This window comes from Piliocolobus tephrosceles, chromosome 3 (genome assembly GCF_002776525.5).
Source record: "Piliocolobus tephrosceles isolate RC106 chromosome 3, ASM277652v3, whole genome shotgun sequence".
Lineage (NCBI taxonomy): Eukaryota > Metazoa > Chordata > Mammalia > Primates > Cercopithecidae > Piliocolobus > Piliocolobus tephrosceles.
The window spans coordinates 21,094,436-21,108,818 of NC_045436.1; the positions used below are offsets into that span (position 1 = coordinate 21,094,436).

The 14,383-nt window shown below is 36.8% G+C and overlaps 1 protein-coding gene and 1 pseudogene across 3 annotated transcripts in view; one reads left to right on the top strand and one right to left on the bottom strand.

Annotated features, from left to right (window-relative positions):
- The window catches only part of PALLD (palladin, cytoskeletal associated protein), a 434,025-nt gene that overhangs the window by 326,779 nt on the left and 92,863 nt on the right, over positions 1-14,383 (bottom strand). The window lies entirely within an intron of this gene.
- Positions 976-7,042, top strand: LOC111553784 (annotated as a pseudogene).

The window sequence follows — 14,383 nt, forward strand, 5'->3', positions numbered from 1 at the left end:
TAGCTGGACATGAACTTAACAGCAGTGTTTGGAGGCTTTTGACTTTATTTAGAATCACCTAGAAAACTTTTCACAAATACAGAAGTTCTATCCCTAGAGATTCTATCTAGTTGGTCCAGGGTGGGGTCTAGGCATGGGTTTTTTTTTTTTTTTTTTCTTAAATGCCCCACATGAATTTAATGGGCAGCCAGGCTTGAGAACCACTGCTCCAAAGGCTAAAAACATAGGGTCCAAGTCAGAGCGCCGGGAGATCGATTAATTGGTTAGAATGACTTGAAGTGACCACCAGAAACATTACATTTAGAGCTCAGTTAATTACCCCCTTGATCATGCTCTGAACTGGAAGGGCAGTTTGTATTTGATATTCCAAAGAAGGCATCAGAATACAAAGACTTTAACAAACAAAAAAGCAAACTCACTTTGTGGTGTTTTTCCTTTCTCCAGTTAACCAGAGTGGTAGCTGGAAGATCAAATATCCTTTGACCAATGTAATACTATATCTTAATTTGCAGAAACAATAGAGCTTTACAGAAAACTGTATCAGTTGAGAACTTTGTTTCTTACCCTCTATTTAACACACTGAATAGGACTGAGTCTGCCAGGCATTCTCTCAGAAGCTCATTAGGCCTTTGTCGGAATTTTGGATGAGTCACCACCGATGGCATTGTTAGGTAGCAAGCATTTCCCCAGTGGGATCCCTTCCAGTCACTGACAGCAGGAATTCTCAGAGACATGCACTTTATGTAACTTTCTTGCTATTAAATCCCATGCACTATTAATATTCATATTGCAACATAACAAACTTAAGCTCTATGGACATATGCTCTTTGTGTCTTCCAAATTCTCTGTATGCCTTAATCAAGCGTTGTTAGTCTGGTAATGTAACTATGCTCTATTTGTTATGTCTAGAGATGTTCAAATTCAGGCACTGTTATATCATTTTTGCAGATTGTTTGGCTGATTGTTAAACTGGCCATGTTACGTGTTCCATGTATAAGATTTTACGAGATTTTTCTGGGTGTTGTGTGTTTCATGGATAAATTGAGACATTTCCTTTGGTTGGCTACATTTCTTACTTAAAGTAGAACTGAGAAACATGAAGATAATGGATATATGGTTTACTCTTGATCCCTATAGCTGTCCTTGATCCAGAGGAAAATTTGGCTTGTGATGAATCTCAAGTGTCTTTTTGTCCTTCTTGGTTTGTGTGACACTACTGAGGTTACTGTCTAATCCCTCAGCTTCTACAGAATTTGTCAGGCTTGTTTATTTTCTTTCCTTTCTTGTTTCTCACTGCAGCTCTCATGAATTACTTTCCTAAGGCAGAGTTTTCAGAGTTATTTTCAATTACTACATGAGAAGAAGTCTAATAATGTGCAGTTTTTTCCAGATTATGTTTCATGATTAATACCATGAGATATTTCTGGATATAAAAGGGATTTATACTCAAGTATGTTTGGGAAATGCTGCAGACTCTATCTTTCTACTTAGAGATTTATGAAGCACATTCGTGTATATCCATTCACTGAGATGCCTGCAATTTCTTAAAAAGAACTATTTGATTTTTGTTTCATCTGAAGTTTTCCAAACCACTTTTACTATGGAACATTTTTGCATCCTGTGAGGATGGCAAATGTGGAAAGAATACACAAGTTCAACTTTTACTAGCTGTGTAACATTGGGCATGTTACTTAATTTTTTTGAACCTTACTTGCCTCATTTGTAATGAAGAGAATAACACCTATCCCTCACCTTGCAAAAACGCATTGTAATGTGAGGGCTACTACGAAAATAACAAGAAACATCCCAAACAAAACGTAATGAACACATTTAAGCAGCTGTGCCTAACACAGAACAAGCTGCACTTTTCAGAATTTTGAAAAATAGGTCTTTCCTGAAGTTATTGATGAGTGGTAATAAAATGTCATTGATAAAATTATACATTCATAATTAACAGGACACATTTTCATCTGTATAACATTTGATCACTCTTCTGCAAGTCTACTAAGAAGCACATCAACAGCCTTAAAGTACTTTGTGATATAAAGTTTACAATATAAAGATTTTTAGATGAACAAAAAAACTGCTGTATGTTTTCTCAGAAAAATAAATCCTGAGACACTTTTAATTGTAACTTAGGTCAAGAATATTTAACTGGTCTATTAAAATGTTGATAAGCCTGGAAGTTTTGATGGCATTGGGTTGCTTACGCTCTTTAAAAGATTCTCCATTGCTAGTCCATAAATTAGAGACGAATGTGTATTCGATAGAAACAATTTCTATTTAGAGTGGTTAATCCATGACTGGGGTACCACTGCGTAGTTTTAATACATTCAGGGCCAGGTATGATGGCTCACATTATAATCCCAGCACTTTGGGAGGCCAAGGTTGGAGGATCACTTGAGCTCGGGAGTTCAAGACCAGACTGGGCAACAAATCAAGACCTTGTCTCTGCAATTTTTTTTTTCAATTAGCTGGGCATGGTGGTGCATGCCTGTAGTCCCACCTACTCAGGAGGCTGAGGTGGGAGGATTGCTTGAGCCTGGGAGGTCGAGGCTGCAGTGAGCCATGATCATGCCACTGCACTCCAGCCTGAGTGACAGAGTGAGACCTTGTCTCTTTCTCTCTCTATATATATTCAAGTTGGCATGTTTCTTCCCAAAGCTATCCTCCAGAAACCATGTTTTTCTGCAGTTCTGTGGATACTAATAGTCTCTTGCTTTTACGGTAATTTATATTTTAATTTTCCTAATAACATCCAAAATGGCTAAAACAGAGTCTGGGAATGAGTACAACAAAGAAAAGCTCAGGATACTCTGAGCAACACAGCTAGAGTTAAGTCCACTGAACACGGGCAAATCCCATTGTACCTTCATACCTGGCAATATTTCTCCATGGGTTCCCTTCCCTCTTGACCTCATCTAATTAATGGAACTTCGCTCAAAGTTCACATACAGAGTCTTTTGTATTCCCTGTTTCTCTGGGTTCCCTAGACCTGATCACATTTCTCTTTTGCCAGTTGTCACACTGGGTGATATTTGTTGATTTACTTGTTAACCACTCTCCCTGGACTCTAAGGTCCTGGAGTTCAGAGTCTATGTCTTAACCAGTGTTTGTTTCTAGTGTTTAACCCTTAGTAGACATTCAACAAATGGTAGAATGGCTGGGTGAATAAGTGGCCTCCAAAGTGCCTGGCAAGTAAATAACCCTCTTTTGACAGATATCTGTCCATTCCAAAATCTCACCCTGAAGGGTTTTCGATGCTTAGTTGCCATGCTTTGGACCTTGTGACCCTGCACTCTTGCCCTGACTGGCCAGACCAACTGTCTGACTCAAACATTAATATCTACAGACTCACCAGGAGTCACAAGAGTGCTCTATGCTGGAGGGTGGTTGCCCGGCCCTATTATCCCCTCCTGTCTTGGTTAGATTGAGTGGTTAGAAAGTAGAGAGGCTCTGGAAGTTGGCCCTTAGAAGACAGAAGTTATGCCATGGAAAACCAAGTAGAGGGAAGGTAGATAAGAGGTAGGAGGAAATAATGAAGAGATAGAAAAGTAGAGATGAGTAGTCATGAGCTCATTAATACGCTCATGCTTTTGGATCTCTGTGCTTTTGGATCTCAAAAAGCTACTCTTGGCACCTGGAGCCCCTGAACTATTCTTTTCCAGCAAGGAATGAATTCCCATTTCTCCAAATCAAGTTGTGTAATTGCTGACACTTTGCTTTCTTTGATATCTCCTGTGTCCTTGCATTCAAATTCTATTATTTAAGCTAACCTGGGCATGTTAGATTATCAGACAATGTATTTTTATTCTTTTTTTAAAAAATTTAATACAGATCAGGAAGTAGAGGGTTGGATCTATTCAAAGAGAGGAATGGGAGTTTGATTTGGCTTTGTGCCTGTGAATTTTCTCTAGAGAAAACCCAAAGTTCCAAGGCAGGTTTGTCAATGTGGTCCTGAATCAGGATTGTGTGGTGGTGATAATGGTAGTGGTAGAGGGTGGTTCTTTCTAACAGGCTATTCATGGCATTCTACACGTTGAAGTTTATGAATCATTGCTTTCTGATGACATACAAATTGAGCTAATGCCTTAGAGGTCTTCTGGACTGAAGATGACCAAAATGACCAATCATGAATCTTATTCACCTGGGGGCCATTTGTGCACAAGCTGTTCTGCTCTGAAACAAGGCATTCAGTCTCCTGGGATGGGAGAGATGCCTCTTTCCCTCTATGTGTAATCTGTTGTGCCTATAGATACATATTTACTGGATTAACAAATTTCTCAAAAAGCTAGGAATTTTGGACCTATGTTATAACTAGCTAAGATTTTTTTTTTTTTAAAAAAGAAGAGCCTAAGGCAAATCCAAACTTGCAGAAGAAAAAACACGGAGACACAAGGAAATAGCAATAAATCATTGATTTCTTAATATCCTTGCATCATATTATGTTAAAGACAGCTCACTGGCAAGCCTGGACGTTCCCCTCTCTCCCCAGGCAAAGTCGACATTGCACCATAGATATCACAGCCGTCTTTAGGAGTTACCTTTTTCTTTTTAAGGAAGACACTCTGGCAAGTATTCTAGAGTACTCCCATCATTCTCTCCTGAGATGACTAGAAGTCTTTTAGTCTCTTGTGTCCTGTTGGTAACTGCTTGCAGGTTAGACTTTCTTTGCATCCTCTCTTTAATCATGATGCTGCCCCCCAATATAAAACTATTCTGATTTTTGAACAAAATATACTGAAATGGTTCTGATTACTCAATCATCATTATATTTAATTATGTTAGGCATTATTTAAGAAATCCTGAGAAACTCTGCGTTCATGTTTTTTCTGAAGTTCTGGTCACAGATTGCAATTGAAATAGAGGAATAAAAAACAAGACCTCAACTAAAAGCTAAAAATGGTATATATGATTTGCAAGCAGGGGTTCTCAAATATTTTCATTTATTTATTGTTTTAAAATGATGAGTTTAAAGAGGGAAGGTAATTTCAGCTTGAGAAGTCATAGAAATTGATTTGAGCAGCAGCTATAATTTTTTATTATGAAAGTAAAACGTTTTGCTTAAAAGGGGGGAGAGGAATAGAGTAAAAATACACAAGTTTTTGTAAGTAGGAGTCCTCTGTCCTTTTAGTCTAGTCCCCCAAAATGGCCACTAGGAATGGTACAATATGTAACTGTTGAAAAATTTGTATAAATATAATATATAAACTAAATTGTGGCCAAACTATTAATACACACACACAGTTTATATATGTATACACCCACAGTTTATATAGTGTGTATGTATATATGTGTGTATACACATGTATGTGTATATATGTGTGTGTATAATACACATATTTGAAAAAGTCTAAAACAGTGCATGTGTATATATACATGTGTGTATACATGCATGTGTGTGTATATCATACACATGCATATATATACACACATGCACTGTTTTAAACTACTTTTTCAAATTGAAATACAACTTGGATATATTTCATGGTGACATACATAGAAAGATTTAACTTATTCTTTTTATTTAAAAAATTTCTGCAGACACAGGGTCTGGCTATATTGCCCAGGCAGGAGTGCAATGGCTATTCACCAATGCAATCACAGTGTACTACAACCTTGAACTCATGGCCTCAAGTGATCCTCCTGCCTCAGCCTCTGGAGTAGCTAAGACTACAGGTGTGTGTCACCATGCCTGGCTAACTTGCTCTTTTTAATAACTGCATAGCATATTGTATTGTAGATACCCATTATTACTTGCACTATTCCTCTACTTATAGCATTTCCATTTTTTCATCTGTTACAAACAATGCTTCATGGAATATTTTTGTACAAAATGTTTTGTTTGTCTGTGACAGTCTATCTTTAACAGTGAATTAGTAGAAGTGGAAGCGTTGGATCCAAGGATGTTTAATTCTCAGTTTTGGTAGATGCTGCCAACTTGTCCTTCAAATGGATGATTAGAATTTTGACTTTCACCATAAGGGTGTACTGAGGAGTATTTATAGTAAGCCAATTTATTGTCAACCTCAAATCTTCTCACTTGTATGGTCTTCCTCCAAGGCCCTGCACAAGCTGTTAAAATGTGTAGATGTGTCTAATGGTTTTGTAAAATTAGCAAAAGTAAGACATTTAAACCACAATTGGTTATGACTACCATCTCTTAACTCTGAATTCTTCATGGTTACACCCCTTACTTGCCACATGGATTTGGAGTGGCTATTGGCTATTTTGTGGATCAAGCTTGGAGAAGTTGAGTTGGGATATGTTATTTTAACAGAATTTTATAAAGACCTTTTAGAAAGTTTCAATATAATAAGGAATTACAGACCCTTGATGTCGACATATAGGAAGAATTTTTTTGTCATCTTTAAAATTATTTATTAAAGAAATAAAATTCAGATTGAGAGTCAGTGAAATACAAAACCAAGTGGTGGGATCTATGGAATTATTTTGATATACAGAAGTGAATTGTGATTTTGCCATTGCTGTATGCTGGTGTTGGAAGACCCTCCTTGCTTTGGAGTTACCAACAGTGTGAATCAAGAAAGCCAAACTTCAGGCCCTGGTCCAGATAGGGGGCGAGGGTACAGCTTGCAAAACAAAGGTGGAACCTAGCGAGTTACAGCAGATGACAGAAAGCTTCAGAGTTCTCTAACAAAACTGGCTGTGAATAATATAGCTGGTATTAAAGAGGTGAAGATGGGACAGTTTTTCATTTCAGCAATCCCAAAGTCTAACCTCTTTCTGCCCCAACATCTTTGTAATTACCTTTCTCTGCTCCTCTCTCTAGTCCTTCTCTCTCTGCTAACACCTTTGCAGTTCCCAGTCATGCAGAAGCCAAACCAATCACAGAAATGCTTCCTGGAATATTAAGTCCGCTTGGTGCTGACAGCTTAACAAGCTCAGGAAGTTAGCCAAACAGTTCCCATGGCAAGTCTTGAATAGAAAAGCACCAAACCCAGAAGACAATGAGGAGGAGGAGGATGTTTCAGATCTTGTAGAATATTTTGATGAGGCATTGAAGAATGAAGCGAACTAAAAATTTTTCTGGTGTTTGGAGGCTGTCATGGACTGGATTTAACAAATAAGCCAGTGGTTCCAAAGTGTTGCAGATACAGGGAGTATCACCTATTGCTATTCAATAATATAAATGTTATTTATATTTTTTAAAAAGATGTACCTTGTTAAAAAAATTCATCATCTTGAAAAGCAGTAATTTATTAAAAGGACACAAACTTTTTCTTATAGGAGTAGTACATAGGCTCTTGGATTATTTGATAATCATGTTTATAAAGAAGAGCAAATCATATCAATACATCGAAAATGATGAAGTTCTTATTGATTTGACAGAAATACTGGCATGGACAATAACGCAAAGCTCATAACATACCACTCTGACAATGATATCAACTACAAAGAAGTGCCATCAATTGAAATGGTCTTAACATTGATTGGTTACTATGTAACCATACTTGAAATTCCCTGAAATATCACAGATCATATGTGAAATAAACTTTTTAGAGTTTTTTTCAAATTTATGAGCTATCCTAAAAATTATAAATTTCCAGTAAGTTGTGAAACTGAAGAAACTTTATTAAATATCAAAAATAAAAATTTTTTTTTGGCCAACCATGCTGGATGAAAAATGACTTATATTATCTCTACACAATATATTATAAAATTGTTGTATGAAATGATACTCAGAAAGTATGTATCAAAACTATAGGGAAAAGTTAGTAGAGAGGTATGCCAGGAAGTACATCAATAAATATTATGTTATTATTCTAGATTTTGCAATGTTTGTGGTATTTGTTGTATTTTAAAAATTTACAATTTATTAGAATCATTCTCATTCTAAATAAAAATGCAAGAGCATGCTTAATATTGTATTCTTTTTCTTAAAGAAGTCTCCAGAAACTGTATGAGTTTCAGGCACAAATGTGGATCCATCCCTGAATTTGTGAGAGTGCCTGTTTCCCCACATTCTTGCTAATTCTAGGTAGTATTAAAATTTTGTATACTTGCCAATCTGATAAATAATATATGGTATATTTTTATGGTTTTCATTTATATTTAATTATAAATTAAGCTGAGCATTATCTTACATAGAAATCCCTTTCATTATCTTTGCCAGAGTTGTCTTTAAAAAAATTCATCTGTGACAATTCTGACTGTAACACAATTATCTCTCTGTCAATCATGCTTCAAATCCTTTTCTCAATTATTGGTTGACTCTTTGACTTTGCTTATGGTGTAATTTTTTTCTCCCATTAAAAAATATTCAATTTTTATTAGATTTACCGTTGATGACAACATGTTGAAAAGAGTAAAAGTGCTATATTGAATATATTGGGCTTTAAGTATGGATTGACTCAATTAAATACCTTTAAGGTTAAATGAGATAAGCACAGTTTAAAGAAACATAAAAACCTAGATATTTTGTCTTACTTTCTCCAAGTCAGAGAGATGGTAAATTATAATTTTTTTTTTAAACAAGGTCAAGTTAGTCTATACTTGGAACTGGTGAGGAAATCTATAGGACCAAATCTATAAGACTTGTATTTCCATTGTCAAGAGGTGACCCTGAAGTACCAACCTAAGCTACCTATGCTGCTGCCCTCCATGGGAAGTGCCACTGTTTATTCTCTCTGGGATGAAATATCCAAAAGCGATTTCTCCAGGCTCTTAACTCATTATACATTTTGATGAGTGAACCATGCCAACCCCATACAGAAGACAAGTGTTCCCTACATAGAAACACATTTGGTTCTTTCAGTAGTCACCCCAGAACAACAGACCTGCTCGCCTGCCTGGCAAGCTACTTCTGTCCTTCCAGGCCCACTTTAAATGCTGCTTCAGTAAAATGTTTCTGGATTCCCAAGGAATAAATAATTACACCCTCACTGAAGTTTCCACAGCAGTAAGTTTACAGTATCTTTATAACACTTAAGATATTTATAATATAATGTATATTCTGCATATTTCTCCTCTATTAGACAATGGACTTCTTACAGGTAGGAGTGTGTCTCATTCATCTTGAAATCCATAGAATAGGTACTCAAGACATTTTCATTTTTGTAGAATGTACAGAAAGTCTATAAACATGATTTAAATGGAGTATAAATAGTATACTTAAGCTACCAAGAAATCTAATTAGTATCAGCAGTACCTTTATAACAACACAAGCATGGTATGGGTTGCTTTGGTGATAACTGAAAGTTGGCTATTCTGTTTTGTTTGTTTTGTTTTTCAACTTTTATTTCAGGTTCACAGGGTACCTTACATGTGCAGGTTGGTTACAAGGGTAGTAAATTGCATGTTGCTGGGGTTTAGTGTACACAAATAATTCTGGCACTCAAGTAGCGAGCACGGTACCTGATAGGTAGTTTTTCTACCCTCACTCTGGTATTCTGTTGAGTAGACAAAAACAATACAGTGTAGGCCAGATTTTTATTTTTAGGTTTCTTAGATCCTGCACTCTCATAACTGAATTCATATCCATATTCACTTTAAAGAGCCAAGGACATTGTTATAGCAATTTGTAGACCCTGTCTTGCTTCACTAGAAATGGGTTAACACATCTACTCCTACAACCACGCTTTAAATGAAAACTGCTAACATCTATAGAAAGGGATGGTTTTGGCACTAAAATGCCAATATACTTACTTTAATAAATGCTCATCTGTATAATTATACATAATCAGTGTTTTGGACAAAGACTTCAAAGTCTTTAAAGCATTTATCATAAATGGTGTGAACTAGCACAGGAAAGAAGACCCCAGGCCCCACCATAGCACAGGCTGAGGCATCATCCCATGTTTATTACATAGTACAGATCTCAGTACATCACTATGCTTTGGAAAAGTGTCTAATTTATTCTTCCACACTTGCCAAAATATAGCTGCATTGGGAAACTTAAAATAGCCCAGTATTTAATTGGTTCTAGGCATGCACATAAACAGGTATTGTTAAAGAAACCAAGTTACTGATTCAATAAAAGACAGCAGATAACCACAGGCGCCACCACAATTTATCCTCATGGAGGTCAAGGACAGCAAACATTTATTTGGGGTCTTTAATGACATCTAGTCAATTTCTCTAATCCATAGTCTTTTGGATTAGTCATTTATCATTCCTTTGGGAAAACAAATCCCAAAATGACTGTTTCAAATGCATTTGACCTTTAGCTACAAAACAGATAATTCATTTACATGAAATAGTTTACTCTCTAAGAAGATTCTGTTAATTGAGACTCTTTTTTGAAAGTCATAACCTTAGCAAAGTTTCCATAGCAACTCTGACAATTCCACATAGAATTAGTTATGTTAATCCTGTTCTTGATCTATTATCGTCTTTAACATCCTACGGGTGTAAAATATCTACTGAACTTTTTACAGGTTCAAACACTACAAGGATATCACTGACACAACCTGTAAGGCATTACTGGCAGACTTCAGGAGCCTAATAACTGTCAGTTATTGAATGTCTAGTTGACACCATCTGTATATAATATCTTTGAGATGACTTACTGAATGCTCATTTGTAATATATCCCAATTCGGCACTAGAGAGGTTAGATCATTTGATCTAATATCACATGAACCAGAATTCAAGTCCTCTTTGGTCTGACTACAAATGATGCTCTTTCACTATACTGGTTTCATTAAGCTCTATACAAGGTTCTGAAAAGACATTCATTCTCTGTGTTACAAACATTTGATTTGTTAAGTATTAGTAGGATACTACTTCCCTTAACACATCTGTTCTTTTTAAGGCTACTTCATGAACATCATCCTGTTTGCTCTGTCTAGCAACAAACTGTCAGGAATGATGGTATCATCTTGGGACTAAGGTAAAACTTATTCTAAGCTTTCACATGCCTTGCTTGTACCCACATCTATTTCTTTATTCAGCGTTTGACTAATAACTGATCATCAAATTCCACCTTAGTCAAAGTCCTTTTCACTCCTACTTACACTATCCTTAACCATCTCCTTACCTTCCCTCTCTATTTCATTTTTTTTTCCGCTTTTAAAAAGTTTGTCCATTTATTTAAAAATAAATAAACAACTCCTTTATACACAACCTCTACTTCTTATTTGTTCTTTCAAGAATTTTCCTAATTGTGACTAACAAATTTAAGAGTGAATAATGCTACACCTAAAATGAAGAGGCCATTAACATCCAAGGCTGTGAAACTACCCAGGTGGTCCTCTTTCTATAAGCCTCCAGTAAACTCATCTAACTAAACGTCTTTCCACAGCATAGCACTTTGGAAAAACAATAACACAAAATCACTTTATGTCTTTAAAAGTTTTTAATCATTATAATTGCAATGGTATTTTTTTCTATTTTTTCATTTTAAACACAGATGTACATAGAGCACCCAACACAACCAAGTTGTTGGGAGTGACATGGGAGTTTTGGTGGGCCTGCTTTGTAACACTAGGGGTTCCAGATTGGTTCTAAACACCTGGCGGTCAAGTACACTGTGATTCACTACTTTTTAAAACTGGGGACTTCCTGTGTTTGTTGGAGTGGAGATGTATATTTGCATTTTGATTATCTGTGGATGACCAATTTGACTGGAATCCTCTTGCTTTTTGGCATCTTCCTCGTTTCTGGGCTAGATGATAACTTGCCAAGAGAGGTGGCTGGGAAAGGCTGAGGTTGCGTGTGGAACAGAGCATGTACTTTTGGTCTGAATTTCAAAGCTGAACTTTTGATAGGACCCGTCTTCCTTTTTTTTTTTTTTGCCTGGTGACTGGTAATCTCTTTACTAAACAAAGTACTTTTCTTGGCTGACCAGATATATGCTGAGTAGAAAAGGTAGAGCTGAGAGGTCTCTCTTCCTCTCTAATTAGAACAGATCCAGCAGAGAGAAGCTGGAGCCCACGATGTTTGAAAGAATCCAAGAACCTTTAGCTGTGTTGGAAAAAAGCTCATTAGGAGAGATGAGAGCTTAGAAGAATGGAGAGGGAAAATCTGATGAAAGTATGAGATGAAATTAACCATAAACATTTAAAAGTATATCATCATGATTTTTAACAATCCACCAGAGCCTATAAAATAAAATTTATAGAGAAGATTATTGGGGAACCAGTAATTTTACTGTATGTTATACTTTATGGAGTCTCTTGTAGTAATTTTTGCATAGTTGACTTTTTTTTTTTTTTTTTTAAAGGAAGAGGCAAATGACATTGCATTTTATTCAACTATAAATCTCAGGAGCAGAGTCTTAATTCATGTGACTATTTGGGGTGGTTCTAGACAAGTAGTTCTCTTCAAAATTTTAAAGCTCAGATCTGTCAGGACAATGACCTAGATTCCTCTTCAAGTTTGGTCCTGTAGGGCTTGTTGCCCCACATAGTATAATAGCAGTAGTCTTTCTACCTTGGCTTCTAGACAGACCAGCAGACTGAGTTAGAAAAGATACACATTGTAGATCAAGATGAATTTTTAAAAAATACTTCAAATGACTAATGCTATAGGAGTGCTATGATATGTAAGGCATAGCCATAATAGAAGAAGAGTGAGGGTCAAGTCAAATAAGATCTTACTTGATCTTTTGCTGCAACTTGGTGATCTCCATGCAGTGGAGCTCCTGAATTTTAGGAACAGATCATTTTATTCTATTTTGTATTCATCTTCTAACAATTGTTTTTTTGAGGCACATTTTAGCATGACTTAACCAGTTTTTGAGGTCTCAAAGTAAAAACAGTCCCAGGTACTTTAGGTTCTAAGTAAAGTTTCTCATCTTTTTATGACAACACTGTTGTTCTTCTCCTGTTAACTGAGATCTCACAGACATGTTCTATGGTATAGTTGGGACTCTTCCTCATGACCCCTTCAAGCCCACAAAAATCTGTAACAGCCTGGGCGTGGTGGCTCACACCTGGAATCCCAGCAATTTGGGAGGCTGAGGTGGGCGGATCATGAGGTCCGGAGTTCGACACAAGCCTGACCAACATGGTGAAACCCCGTATATACTAAAACCCCATAGCTACTAAATCTTACAGGTGCGATTACAGGTGGTACGCACCTGTAATCCCAGCTACTCAGGAGGCTGAGGCAGGAGAATCGCTTGAACCTGGGAGGCGGAGGTTGCAGTGAGCTGAGATCATGCCACTGCACTGCAGCCTAGGTGACACAGCGAGACTCCGTCTCAATAAATAAATAAATAAATAAATAAATAAATAAATAAATAAATAAATAAATCCATAATAGTACCAAGAGTAGCCTAAGAGTAGCATTTCACTCATCCGTATTTTGGAAGTTATTTCTCAAATACACAAGTGACTTCTTAGGATAATATTTTTATTGCTTCAAAGCCTTGTCATTTATTTCCTTTTCATTCTCCACAGATAACACTGAACATTTCCTGGGGGCCAAATTAATAATAAATTCAGTCATTAACATAAAACGAAATGTAATTAAATTATTCTTTTAGGAAAGAAGATATAATGACATCTCAGGCCAGGAATTTTACAGTAAAAATCATACCATATTTTGGAATTTCTCAAAGTACAGTTTAAAAAGATACATCAATATTATACAGAAATAAGAGTTAGTCATATATAAAATTTGAGTTGATGTTATTGAGTGAGTTTCTGAGATTATACGCAGGGTTGGAGGTGAGATTTTCATGAAAGGTCGTTTTTACTGGTGATGAGAAAGAATCTATAGTAGTAACATTGTGACTACCTTTAACTAAGTGTGGGCTATACTATGCACTTATGTCTTTAATACCCACATCAGTTTCATAGGGATGTATTATGATCTCCTCTTTGTAAACTGGGAAATACAGGAAATACAGGCTTAGGGAGAACAAGGACCCACTTATAGCTAAATGGTATCTGGCCCACTGGGATGTGAACCCATCGCCTGACTATAGAGTTCTAAGTTGTGTACCTTGGCATGCAGACTCACAGTATCACTGACATCACTCTAACACCATTGAGTGGGAGGAACCGTTACAGTAAATCTTTTGGAGAGAAGCCAGGAGGGTCTGAGAGAATGATATGATAGAAAATACACACTTTCGGCCAGGTGTGGTGACTCACGCCTGTAATCCTAGCACTTTGGGAGGCTGAGGCAGATGGATCACCTGCGGTCAGGAGTTCGAGACCAGCTTGGCCAACTTGGCAAAACTCTGTCTCTACTAAAAGTGCAAAATTAGCTGGGTGTGGTGGCACAGGCCCGTAATCCCAGCTACTCAGGAGGCTGAGGCAGGAGAGTTGCTTGGACCTGGGGGGAGGAGGTTGCAGTGAGCTGAGATCGTGCCATTGCACTCCAGCCTGGGCAACAAGAGTGAAACTCGCTCTCAAAACAAAACAAAACAAAACAAAACAAAACCACTTTCTAGGACCCCTTCTGAGTAA